The 12,644-nt window shown below is 45.1% G+C and overlaps 1 long non-coding RNA gene across 1 annotated transcript in view; it reads right to left on the minus strand.

Moving 5' to 3' along the window:
* Window positions 1-12,644, minus strand: part of LOC107535298 (uncharacterized) — a 48,145-nt gene that overhangs the window by 12,407 nt on the left and 23,094 nt on the right. The gene's annotated exons all lie outside the window — the stretch shown is intronic.

Raw genomic sequence — 12,644 nt, forward strand, 5'->3', positions numbered from 1 at the left:
CAAGGAGTTAGTATTCACGGAATCCTGGCAGTACTCAGGAGGTTGTGGCTTCGTCCTACCAGGACAGAGGGAGGCAAAGCCCAGGTAGCCCAGTCTAGTTGGAGGAATAACAAGTGGACAGAGAAGAGCAGCCCAGACAATGGATGCTAAGGGCCAAATGAGCAGCACAGGTGATCAGTGCCACCAGCCTTCAGAGGACTGGCCAGTTCAGAGGAAGGGGCCGGAGATGTCTAGAAAGGGCAGGGAGCGTGCAAAATGGTCTAAGAGAAGGAAGGCCTCAGGCAGAAAGAGCTGGGAAGGCCATTATCCAGGTGAGGGTTTGGGGAAGTTAATTCTCCCTCTCAAGCCTTGTCCCTCAAAATGTGGCCCTAACACCAGCAGCATCGCCAAGGCCTGGGAGCCTGGTAGAAATGCAGATTCTCAGGCCCCACCCCAGACTCTGGCTGTAAATCTGCATTTGAGCAAGTCACCAGGTATTTGCATGCACACTAAAGTTTGAGAAGCACAGCTCTAACTCAGAGGCAGGCTGACCCAAAGACCTGATGTCTGACATCCCCTGACTTCTCCCCTCTGTACCAGGGCTTCTTCCGTCTTCCCTGTCCTTCCTGTGGGTCCTGTGGCTTTTTCCATTTGGAGCAGGGCACAGCTGGACAGCTAGCTGGGCAGCCTCAGCTTTAGGCCTTGCTACCACGGGAAGGCCCCCCTGAGAACTGAAGGGCTCTGGTCACAGGCAGGAGCAGGGACTTTCTCCCATGGGTGTCCCACATCTGGGGTCTTTGTTCCAGCTCAGTGGCTGGAACCTAAATGTCCCATGCAAAGGAATTCAGGTCATTACTGAGGCATCCTATAACTACCACTGTGGGCTGGCCTTCACTCTGTTAGGCATTCCTAACCGCCCTGCTCCCACCACTCTAGGTGTGGGAGGGTCAGCCTCAGAAAATAATAACTAAAAGCTAACGTTTCCTATTGTGACTCTGGGCCTAAGGACACCCCTTTCGATGAATCACATCTTCCCTGCCCCGGCCTCTCTTTGAAACAACAGTTGGGGCTCTTCCCACGAGCTGCCTCTTCTTTCTCCCCCTGCCAAATTAAGCTCCCCCTCCCCACCCCAGCTTCACTAATTGCTCCTGTGACCTTTACCCTGTAACCCCACTCTAAACGTGTAGGAAAGAACTTGGACTGGGAGCCGAGAGATCCTGTTCCAGTTGCCAAAGCTCTGCTTCCCAGGTGACCCAGGGCAAAGCACTTCACACACCCCAGGCCTCAATTTCCTCTCCTAGATGAGGGGATGGGGCCACATGGATGATCTCTAAGATTCTTCTCAGCAGTAACAATATGTGATTGCATTTCACAGGATTATTGTGGGGACCAAATAAAATGAGATCATGAATGTTATAGTACCTTGAGAAGTTTAAAATGATACACAAACACTTGGTAATGAGGAGCTCCCTTTCCTCGAATAGCCCACCAACATGAGTCTTTGCAGTGTCCTATTGTTTTCATGGTTCACAGTTTCCTCAACAGATTGGAGGCAACATGAGAGCAAAGGTGGCAGTTTCTACTTCTTTTGTACCCTCTCTCAGTGACTAATACAGAAGTCACTCGACAATATTGCCTACTGGGTGACACTGATCACCCTCCTGGCTGCCCAGTCACTCAGGGATGGGGAACATCTGGCCCAAGGGCCATTTACAGCCCTCGAAATCATTTGGTCTGGCCCTGCCAAGGCAACCACAGGCAGGACTTGAAATTCAATAAATCTAGGAGCTTTTTTCATAGCTAATTTTTAAGTTGATAGTTTGGTATGTCCCTCAAATGGTATTATAAATATCCAAATGGACCTTGGCAGAAAAAAGGCTCCCCACCCGTGTCCTAAATAAACTCATAAGAAGCTTAACAGGAAAGTGGTCACCTTGGCTTCTTAGGAGAAGAAGGTAAAAAAAAAAAAATCTCTTTCAAATATGCATGTCTTACTTCCCTTGAGGAAAAAAAAGAGTTTGCCTCCTTAAAATTACTTGGATTTGGAGATTCAAATGGAATTTTTAATACTGCCTTGCAAATTACCACATTGCCAGCATGCTCAAGGCTCAAGTCCATCCCCCAAGTACTTGCTGAGTGCGCTGTGTGCTGAGTGCCCAACCTTTGCCCAGTAGTAGGCGGGATACAGAAGAAATAGTATAAATAGAATTTTTTAACAAACATAGTAGGACTTAGATATCAAGCTAAATATCGTCCCACTACAGATGGTGCACACTTATTCTAGTATCTTACCTTGCTCTGAACTCTCTGGAACTCTTGGCAAACCATCTTCAAAGCCCATTACATTCTTTACTGACAATGACAAATCTTTGTGTACTGATTAGGTGAGAGAAATGTCTCTTGAATCCAAGCCTAGAGAGTAAGCTGGTTGGTCAGGCTTATTTGGTCACGTCAAAAATATAAATAATGTGCATCTTATAATGATGGTGTCAATGAGCACATAGGAATAATGTGTAGCTATCCCATGGGCATATTTAAAGGTCTTCTTTCACTGACTTGCATGAGTTGGGCTGTGTTTGTAAAATCAATCTCATGAAAGATCTCCTTCTGCCCTGGCCCTACACCCCACCCCCACCCACTATTCTCAACACAACAGCCCAAGAGAGCTTTTCAAAAATAAGTCAGATCATGTAGCTCATCTGCTTGAAATCCTACTGTGTAGAGGCCAAAGTCCATAGGGGTTCCTCAGACCCTACATGATCCAGCTCCTGTGTCTTCTCCCAGCACTGCCTCTTCCAGTCCCTCAGCTCCAGGCCGATGGTCTTCTGGCCCTTCCTCAAACATGCCAGGCATGCTCCAGCTGGCTCTAGCTGTCCCCTCTGCCTAGAAAACTTTTCTCCCAGATATCCACTTGGGCAAATCCCTCATTTTTTTCAAGTCTTTGGTCAATGCTCACCCTCTCAAGAAAACCTAGTCTGACCTTCAATTTAATACCTCTATTAATAATGCCTTCTATTCAATACCTTCCATTTAATAACTCTACACACATACACAGGCGTACACACATGCACACTCACCAACACACATTCACCTGTTCTTTTCCTTTTTTCCTTTTTCCATGGTACTTCTCACCTTTCACTATCCTATATAATTCATCTCTATATTACTTATTGTGTGTGTGCTTGCCTGTATCCCCTTCTAGAATCTAGGCTCGGGAGGGCCAGTATCTTTGTCTGTTTAGTTGAATCCCCAAAACCTAGAACGGGCACAAAGCTGGCACTCAATAAATATATGTTGTATTGGATTGGGTTGAATTGAATTGAATGACAGGTCCAAACTGGTATATAGTCCCTGCCTTCCCGTTGCTTACAAATCTGATGGTGAGAACCAGAGACACACACATAAAAGTGACTGAACGGTACACACCAATGACTAAGTAGAGTCCACAGTAATGCTCTGAAAACTGTGGTGAGGATGAGCACAGGCTGAAGGAGGGGAAAGGGCTGGGGCTGAGCCTTCCATCTAATCAAGCAAATCTCCTTGTCCGAGCACGTGCCCCGATCATTCCAGCCTCTACTCATTTGCTCATGCTGCCCCTCTGCCTGAGTCTTCTACCTTCCCTGGCCCCTCACCCAAACCCAACCCACCCATTAATGCTCAGCCCCATCCCCTTCCTCCATGCAACTTTCCTCGCTGACTTCTGTTTCCTCTGAGCTTGTATAGCACCTATATTTTGTATCAGACCATTTAGTCTTCAGATAGAAACGGGTGTGTGTGTGTATTATTTTCCCAACTAAGGGCCACATCTTTTGTTTCTCCCTTTGGAATAATGCCAAGCAATATACATAGTGGCACCTGACACAGGTGGCACCAGTTGGTCAAAAGGCAGAGAGAAGAGAAGAGGGCACACTAGACACAGAAAGCCTCAAACGCAAAGATGCCATGGCGTGAATTGCCATGATTAGTTTCAAGATATCACACCAGTAGTTCTCAGCCCTCGCTGAGATTTGAATCACCTGAAGAGCCTTTAAAACTGTCTCCATATGGGGGCCCTATCCCAGACCAGCTTTATCAGAATACCAGGAATGTGGCACCGGCATCACTAGTTTTTAAAAGCTCCCCAAGTGATTCTAATGTGTAGCTAGAGGTAAGAACCACCGCAGTATTAGAGAAACAGAAGGAGCAAAAGGAAAAGGGTGTAAGGGAAACTGGAAAGCAGGTTCTAAAAAACTGTAATTATGCCTGTCCTTTTTTCCATTTTGTTCCTATTAGTTTGTCATGGGAATTTGTCTCTGTCAAAGTCGTCTGGATGGATCAGCTGTGCACAGATGTTTCTGTCCTCTGCCATGGAAGGAGCAGGCAACACCAACACACGTGGGCATGGCCAGGCCAGGGTCAGTCTGTACCCGCGGGATTCAGAAAAGTTTGGACAAACTAGAGGACTGTTTTCAACCACTTGAAAATATATGTTGCAATGTCTCCCCCTCCCAGGTCGCTGGCATTCTGTTTACTCTCGCTCATGCCTGCCCATCACAAAAGCCAAGAAGTATGTGAGCTATATTCAGGCTGCCGTTCAGAAATTCCTGGCTAATTCTTCGCATCCCTCCTCCCTCCCAGTTCTCTGAAACTGCGCAGAAGTTGCACCTCCTTGCTCCTGAAGGCAACCCCGCTCAAGGGCACTGAAGAGCATGCCAGGAACTTGAAGAGCTGGGGAGTCCTCACCTGGGCTGGGCTGCAGAGGTTCTCTAGCACACCCCCTCCTCTGTCCCTGCTTCCTCTAGATACACAACTCGGAGGAGCAGGCCAAGCAACCAGGTCACACTTCCTGTGGGCCGCCTTCAAGGGCGCCTGTGCAGACCCGGCCTCTCCGCCCACCCCACCCACTGACCACACCTCCACACACCAAACGTCACCGTCCACCCAAAGCCACTCTTAGGGATGCGGCTGAAAGACAAGTTCCTCTGGGAAAGGACAGGGGTCTTCCATTCAGAATTGGCCCTAAAGGATTGAGATGAAAACTTTTCCTGAGCTCAGATTTGCTTATTTGGGAACGGAAGTTAGGGGGTGGGAAGAGTAGGGAAAGGAACATAAAGGGAAATATGTTGGCACTTAGTGGCTGCAGGAGGGAGAGAAGGGAGTGCCAGGGAAGGAGGGGGAGGGTGTGGAAAGACGGGCTGGAGCGCTGACGACAGCTTCCCCAAGTCCACAAACTTGCCAGGACCCAGCCCTGGATCCCAGGGGTCACAGTGAGGGCTGACCTCTGAGGCCACCTCCTTTCACCTTCTCAGTCCCTGGTCTCTGTGCAGGAATCAGGTCTGCCAGGTGCTGGCCAACCTGTGGCCTCTCCGAGCTGAACCCGGCCCCACGGAAAGTGGAAGGGAAAGAGACCAGCCCCCAGCAGCGATCCCCATATATATGGCGAGGTAACTCGAAACCCCGGAGCTGGGCCAGGGGAGGAGGGGAAGGGTAGAGGGGGGATGAGGTTTTTCCACTTCCATTCGCAACTGTCAGGCGGGTGATTAATGACCAACAGGTTTGGAATCGCCTTTATTGCCAGATCAGTATTGTTGCCCGTGACAGCTAATGAGGTTGGACAGGCTTCTCCACACTGAGCTTTATGGGGCCGGCTCCCTCCCCTGCAGAGCTCACAAGCCCTGCCAGCTTTTAAGCACAGGAATGTTCCAGCCCCACCCCCACCGCCTCCTCCGTTCCCCCAACATACCTCACCCCCAATGCCCTGAACCAGCATCTCACCCAGAACCTGCCCCGTCCACAAAGGCAGCTGAGTGGCAGGGGTGTCTGATCCCCAGTCTGCTCGGAGAGGCCCATCTGTTACACCTACACCTAGCTCCACACCCCTGCTGGAGCGTGAACATTACAGCCCTGGGTTTAAGGCGAGGGGAAGAAGTTCTGCATGCTTGCTCTCGACAGTCTGAGCAGCCACCTTAACGAGCCATCCCACAGTCAGCTGTAAAAGTCAAGAAGTATTTTACACACTTACCACTTCAGTCCAGAAAATGTGTTGAGGAGGTGAAGATGGAGGAGTGAATGAATTTAGGAAAGGAGGTTTAATAACAGTTAATAATGACTTTTAACCAGCCACCTTGAGCCTAGATACACGTAAGCCAGGTTTCAGTGCAAAAATCAACTTGGTCCGAGGTCTCAGGGTAAGGAAATACTGGCTTTGTTTTCTGCTCTTACAAATAATCTTCACCTTTGTGCTAGCTCACATCTTGATACGGTTAAGCACATGTTTGCCTGGGGTTTAATATTTGAAGGAGTTGGAGCAATGTAATAAGCAAACAGCTTAAAAGGCCCAGAAAGACCCCCTCAGCTTAAAAATCTATTACTTTTCAATGTGATATAAATGTATTTTGCTTCTGCTCAGAGCAATTTCCTAGTTTACTCTTATTAAACCAGGAGACGGCTTAGCAGAGTTCTTGATTTATGAAACACATACTAGATTCATTAAAACCTTAAAAGATTTAATACATTTTATCAGGACATTAAATCTGTGCAGGCTTTTTAAATCAAATACCTGCCATATTTCATCCCCTACACTCTGCGCACTTTCTCAAGAACACTAAAATGTGGACTGACAAACATTATGGGTGTTTCAGGCCTGATTTCTAAGTGGCATTAAAGTCGTCCCTCCAGGATTTACAGCCAGGCCTCTCCCCAAATCTGATCTTCTCAAGAACAAGTAATTTCCCTCTTTGGTATTCAGTTCCGTAGAATGAGCTGAAATCCACATTACAAACATGTACATAAATGTTTCTACCTCTCCCATCCCATAGCCAGGGGTTTTAATCCCCACAGGTTCTCCAGGACCCCATCCAGCGATACCAGCCCCCATCTTCCACCTTCCTCCAGAACTCTTCCTGGGCTCTGCTTCCATGTGGCCACACTCACAACCTCCCCCTCCGTTCTCTCCTCCCCTGACTCTCTGCCCAGACAGAAGGGCACTGATATAACATCTGTCCTACTTTGAGATGCCTGGAAAGCTTGCTCTCCGGTTCTCAACCCCGTTTAAGCCTTGCTGTACAACAGTGATTCTCAGCTGGGGCAACTTTGTCACACACACACACACACACACACACCAGAGGACATTTGGCAATGTCTGGAGGCATATTTGATTGTCACAACTGGGTATGTATAGGAGGGCAAGGGGGTTGCTACTGGCATCTAGGGGTAGAGGCCAGAGATGCTGCTAAACATCCTCCATTGCACAGGACAGCCCTTCCCCTCAACAACAACAAAAGAATTATCCAACCTGAAATATTAATGGTGGAAAGGGTGAGAAGCCCTGATATAGAATCCTAACACTTACAAGTGCCTCCCCCACTCTTCTTCTATGCTTTCATCACTTATGGCAGTGGATTATACGTAATTGGTGTTTAATAAGTGTTGATTGAACTAAATTTATGTCCCAAGACATTTTCCCAATTCACAAATATGGGGGGAGGGGACTATTGGATTGACAATCAGGTGATCTGTTTATGACCTTGAGAAGTGACTTCACCATCTAACCTACTCATCCTCATTTGTAAAATGAGATTATAGTGAAACTATCCTCATGAAATGAGTAAATGTAACTGAAAGCACTTTTTACATCCTAAAGGGTTATGTGATGTTTATTATATTATTTAACAAGCACTTATTGAGTACCAATTATGTGCTAGGAGTTATATTAGACTCTCGGGGGGGGGGGGAGACAAAAATGAATGAAACAAAGCTCCTCCCTCCAGGAGCTTACATTCTTATGAGAAGTACTGACATATAACCAGAGTATTTCAGCAGATTTGAGTGAGGCCATACAAGAGGAATGCACAAAATGCTGTGAAAAGACAGAGAAGAAGCACTTAGAAGGGTCTTAAAGAGTTGGTCTAGTAAAACATGAAAAACAACAAAAGAATATCATAAAAGCTGGATCATATACAGATTTCTATAAAGATCTTCTATGACAAGGTAAGAGATTTGAAGTTTTTTCTGCAGGGAACCTATGCTTGGGTTTTTAAACAAAAAAGGTACACAAAGACCACATGGGGCACAGAGTGGAAGGTGCACTGATTTAAGGGTAAGCTACACGTTGGAGTAAAGTCACTAACATTAGAGTCTCGCAATAATCCAAGTAAGAAGTGATAAGGCCAGAACGAGGACCATGCATAGAGAAGAAGATTCAGGGTCAAAGAGTAACTTAGAACCACATAACTCAAAGATGGGGCAGATTAAGCTGGATGTTAGTGTCTGCCTTGGATGGCTGAGTGCATGGCGGCCCCTTTATTGGGAGGAATACATTTGAGAGAAACTATGAATTCAGTTTGACACATGATTGGCTTATCCCCCTCCAACATCCAAAGAAATTCTAGTCTGTAACTCTTGGCTGTTGATAAGCATTTGGGCAAGTCATTAGCAACCACATAATTAGAATATTGAGAGCACAAGAGATCTTCCAGAAAGAGAAGGTAGAGAAAGAGGAGCAGTGAGTGAAGGATAGAGTTCTGAGAAATATGTGAGGATTAGCCCATGATGGAGACTTCAAAGGCAATATTTGGACAAGTAGGAGGGAAACCATGAGGGACAGGCTCATCCATGGAGGCCAAGGGTAGGGAGGTTTAAGCATTAAAGGGTAGGTAGGTGAACAGTACCAAGGGCATCGGAGAAAGGGACTGGGGACTGAGAACAAGGGGATGGAAAGTAAGGAAGTAAAGGCGGCCACCTTAAGGGACTTTTTAAAGCACTTTGCTTGGAAAGGAAGGACAGAAATCAGGTGAGAACTAGAGGCTTGCGCAGGATTGATGGAGGGGCCTGGGGTGGGGGGAGACTTGCGCAAGACTGCAGGCTGCAGCTAAAGAGCTGGTAGAGTAAGGAGATCATTGAAGGCTCTAGGACCCTGAGGACAGAGAAGGAATGAGATTAAGAGTCCAGACGGACAAGCCTAGAATGGAACATGGTTTCCCTCATCCTCTGAGATTCACATACTAAGTACATAAGGTATCTCTTTGTCTATGACAAAAGGAGTCTATCAATGACACAGAGAGATGTATAGATAAATATATGCAGACAAAATGCTATACAATCTTTTTTTATTCCAATTCCTAGTATTATTATGGATTCAGAGATGTCAAAAGAACAGTCATCCCAGGCAAAGCAGACTGGGCCACACTTCAAACTGTCAGGCCTCTTGGCACAGTTTCCCAGGATAGCAGGCTGCTTTCTCACAATTTCCCAAATGCACTGTGGACTTTAACCAAGTCCCCTCCATGAAGACTTCCTCCCCTTTGCCCTCTGCTCCTCCATGAGTGAAATAAATGGATTGGGTTAAAATCACAGGCAGCAATGTATATGTCCATCAACAGATGAATGGGTAAACAAATTGTATAGTTGTGCAATGGAATATTGCACAGTAATGAAAGGGAGTGGACTATTGATATGCTCATCAACATGGATGAATCTCCAAATAATTATTCTGGTAAAAAAGAAAAAAGCCAAACAGCCTTCCCCCAAAAAGAGTATATACTATATGATTCCATTCGTACAAAATTCTACAAAATGCAAACTAATTTATGGCGACAAGCAGATCAGTTGTTGCTTGGAAATGGGGGAACAGGTCATGGAGAAAGGTGGAGGGAGAGATTACAAAGGGGCATGAGAAAATTTGGAGGCATGAGCATGTGTTCATTATCTTGATTGTGGTCATGGTTTCACAGGTATGTCAAAACTTAACAAGTTGTACACTTTATATGGGCTTTATTGTATGTCAATTATACCTTAATAAAGCTGTAAAAATAATCACAAAGTGATCTTTAGGTGACTTCCAACTGACTTCCAACTCCATTTTCTTTTTCATGATTTCCTCTTTATAGAATTCATTCTAGGAAACAGCACTAGCCCCAAGCAAATGTCCTTTTATTGTTAGAAGGCAACAATTCTGGTTTTTTCAACTGAAAATAAAAGGGGAAAGTTCTAAGTAACCCTCTTAATAATGAAGGACATCGTTCACTCCACTTCCCCCAAGCTCACCAAAATCTTGCTGGGATCGAATGTCCTGAAAGACAACCTCTATTCTCTGTTTAGGGCACAAAGTAAAGAAGAAAAGGCAAATCTTGTGATATAAGTAAACTGGAGCCAAACATTTTAAGAGTTACCTGGTTTCTTTGGGGTGAAACCAGTTATTAATAAGGGCTCTAATTGTGAAAGAAGGGGTCTCTTCTCTCTTTAGAGTGGCACTCTCACCAGTTAGCTTGTTGGAGGACTAATCAAGCAGCATCCAGAGATGGGGAGTAGGGGATGGCCGGGGTGGGAGTATTTCTTTTATCCTGCTTCAGCCTACAACTGCAAAATGAACTGGCCCAGTTTAAAGTTTCACAATTTCTGACCACTGTTCTACATTCCTAAAAGGTTACATGTGAAATTAATGGGGGGGGAGGGTTTAGGTTGAATCATTATTTTCTAATTCATTTACTATAATGAAGAAATAGACTTGGGCCATATGAATCTGCCTCTGCAATCTACAAGCTTCATGATCTTGGGCAATTTTTAACTTCTCTAAGCTTCAACTTCCTCCTCTAAAATGGAGTTGAACTCAAAGGGCTGATGTGAAAATTATATCAAATGAGAAAGGCATAGGGCCTGGTACATGGACAGCACTCAATAACGCTTTATGAAATCTGTATTATAAATATCTTGAGGTATCATTTCATTTGGTTATCACTCAATATCACATAACTTTGAGTTTACCTTTCACCTTCTGTTACATTAATAATCTGAATCCACAAACAGGGAAGAACACATTAAGGGAATTTGCAATTTAAAACAGCAACAGCTGTGTGACTGGTGTGGCTCAGCCGTTGTTGATTCCCAATCAGGGAATCAACATGCCTGGGTTTAGGGTTTTGGGCTCAATCCCCAGCAGGGGGCATGCAGGTGGCAGCTGATCAATGACTCTCTCATCATTGATGTTTCTGTCTCTCTCTTCCTCCCTCTCCCTTTCACTCTCTGAAACCAATAAAAAAATATATATTTTTTTAATTTAAAAAAATAAAACAGCAACAACTAACACAATAAACCTTTAAAATGTGCCAAACATTGTATGTGCTTTTCTTAACCAGTCATTTAATCCTAACAACAGGTTCATACTATTATTACCCCCATTTTACATATGAAGAAACTGGGGCACAAACAGATTAAATGATTTTCCCAAGATTTCACAGCTAATAAGAAGCTGGGGGAGGGGGTGGATTTAAATCCCGGCAGACTGACTGTGGAATATCTGTGCTTAACCACTATACTGCAAGCTTTTTTTAAAATGGATTTTTAATTGTTAAATAAATCATGACAGACTTACCTGCATGATCACTTTGGATACAGAGTCATAACAATCACAGGTCTCTTAAGAAAGGGATTTTCTCAAATGATCTACTAAAGTCAAACCCATGCCTCTAGGCAGGGCCACAACTAAACAACTCAAGCCTGGTAAAAAGCCTCCTGAGAACAAAATTCCACTTCTGCTCATAGTTCATTACCAAGTTTAATAGTCAGGAAATTCTTAAATTACAACTATGCTTCAGGTTAAGCCCCATTCCTTGGGCCTGATAAACCCCAATATTTCCATTTCTATTATTCATTCAACTATAAAATAAACATTTATTAAGCATGCAGGCTGCGATATAGGATCAATCAGGAGATTGGCCAACTAGGGGTTAGAGGGGATTTGTAGGGACAAGGTGGGGAGAGGAGAGGCCCTCATTTATGGGGGAAGTGGGCACAGAACTCCCAGTCAGAACCATGCAGCCCACTTGTGTGGACTTAACCATATAATGCTGAAATTTTCCAACACAAACTCACCCAGAACAAACCCAGGGTGATTCCAGGCGAAACCCAAGCAGCCATGCCTGGGAAACCTACATTTTCCTTTTTCCTGGGTCCTAAATCTAACACCGTCAGCTTGCCGTCTGTTATAAAAGCTTTTCATTTACTGAAGGCTATAATTAAGTGGACTCTCTCTCTTCTACAAACAAAATAACTTCAGTGGCTGAATTAGAAATGTCCCAATATGATGCTGCTCAACAGTGAAGGCTGTGGACAACTTGAGGCCCTTAGAGTAGGAGACACAAAGCCTGCATCCTGGTGCTGGTTCCACTACTCAGTCTGTGTTTACTGAGCACTTAAGTACCCTGTGTGCTGAAGGGAAGAGCAGGCCCTGCCCTCGGAGAACTGACAGTCTAGCCAGGGAGACAAGGAGGTGCACAAACCCCTGGGATCTGTAGCAGGAGTTACAAAGGCAGTTAATTAAGCTCCCGGTATTAAGGAAGCGCCAAGGAGGCTTTCATCCACGGTTACCCTCGCATCTCACTGAATTTAGATTTTGTCCACTAAAATTGGAATAATTCCCCCTTAATCTACTTTATGATGCTGTGGGGCCCGCAAAGGCCAAAGATCCTACAAAAGTATAAAGGGCAATTGAAAGTAGGGACTGTTGATTAGTCACTTAATGGTGCTAATCTGCACATTTAAAAGATGTTTCATTGAGCGGTGCCGCAGAAAAGCGGAGAGCAGAGGGCTAAAAACTGTTGCAAATCGCTGGTACCTGCTCCAGAGAAAAAAACAAAAAACAAGTCTTGACCTAATGTGGAGGGGAATCCGGGGCAATCTCCAAAACCAAA

This window comes from Miniopterus natalensis, chromosome 2, assembly GCF_054644295.1.
Source record: "Miniopterus natalensis isolate mMinNat1 chromosome 2, mMinNat1.hap1, whole genome shotgun sequence".
Taxonomy (NCBI): Eukaryota; Metazoa; Chordata; class Mammalia; order Chiroptera; family Miniopteridae; genus Miniopterus; species Miniopterus natalensis.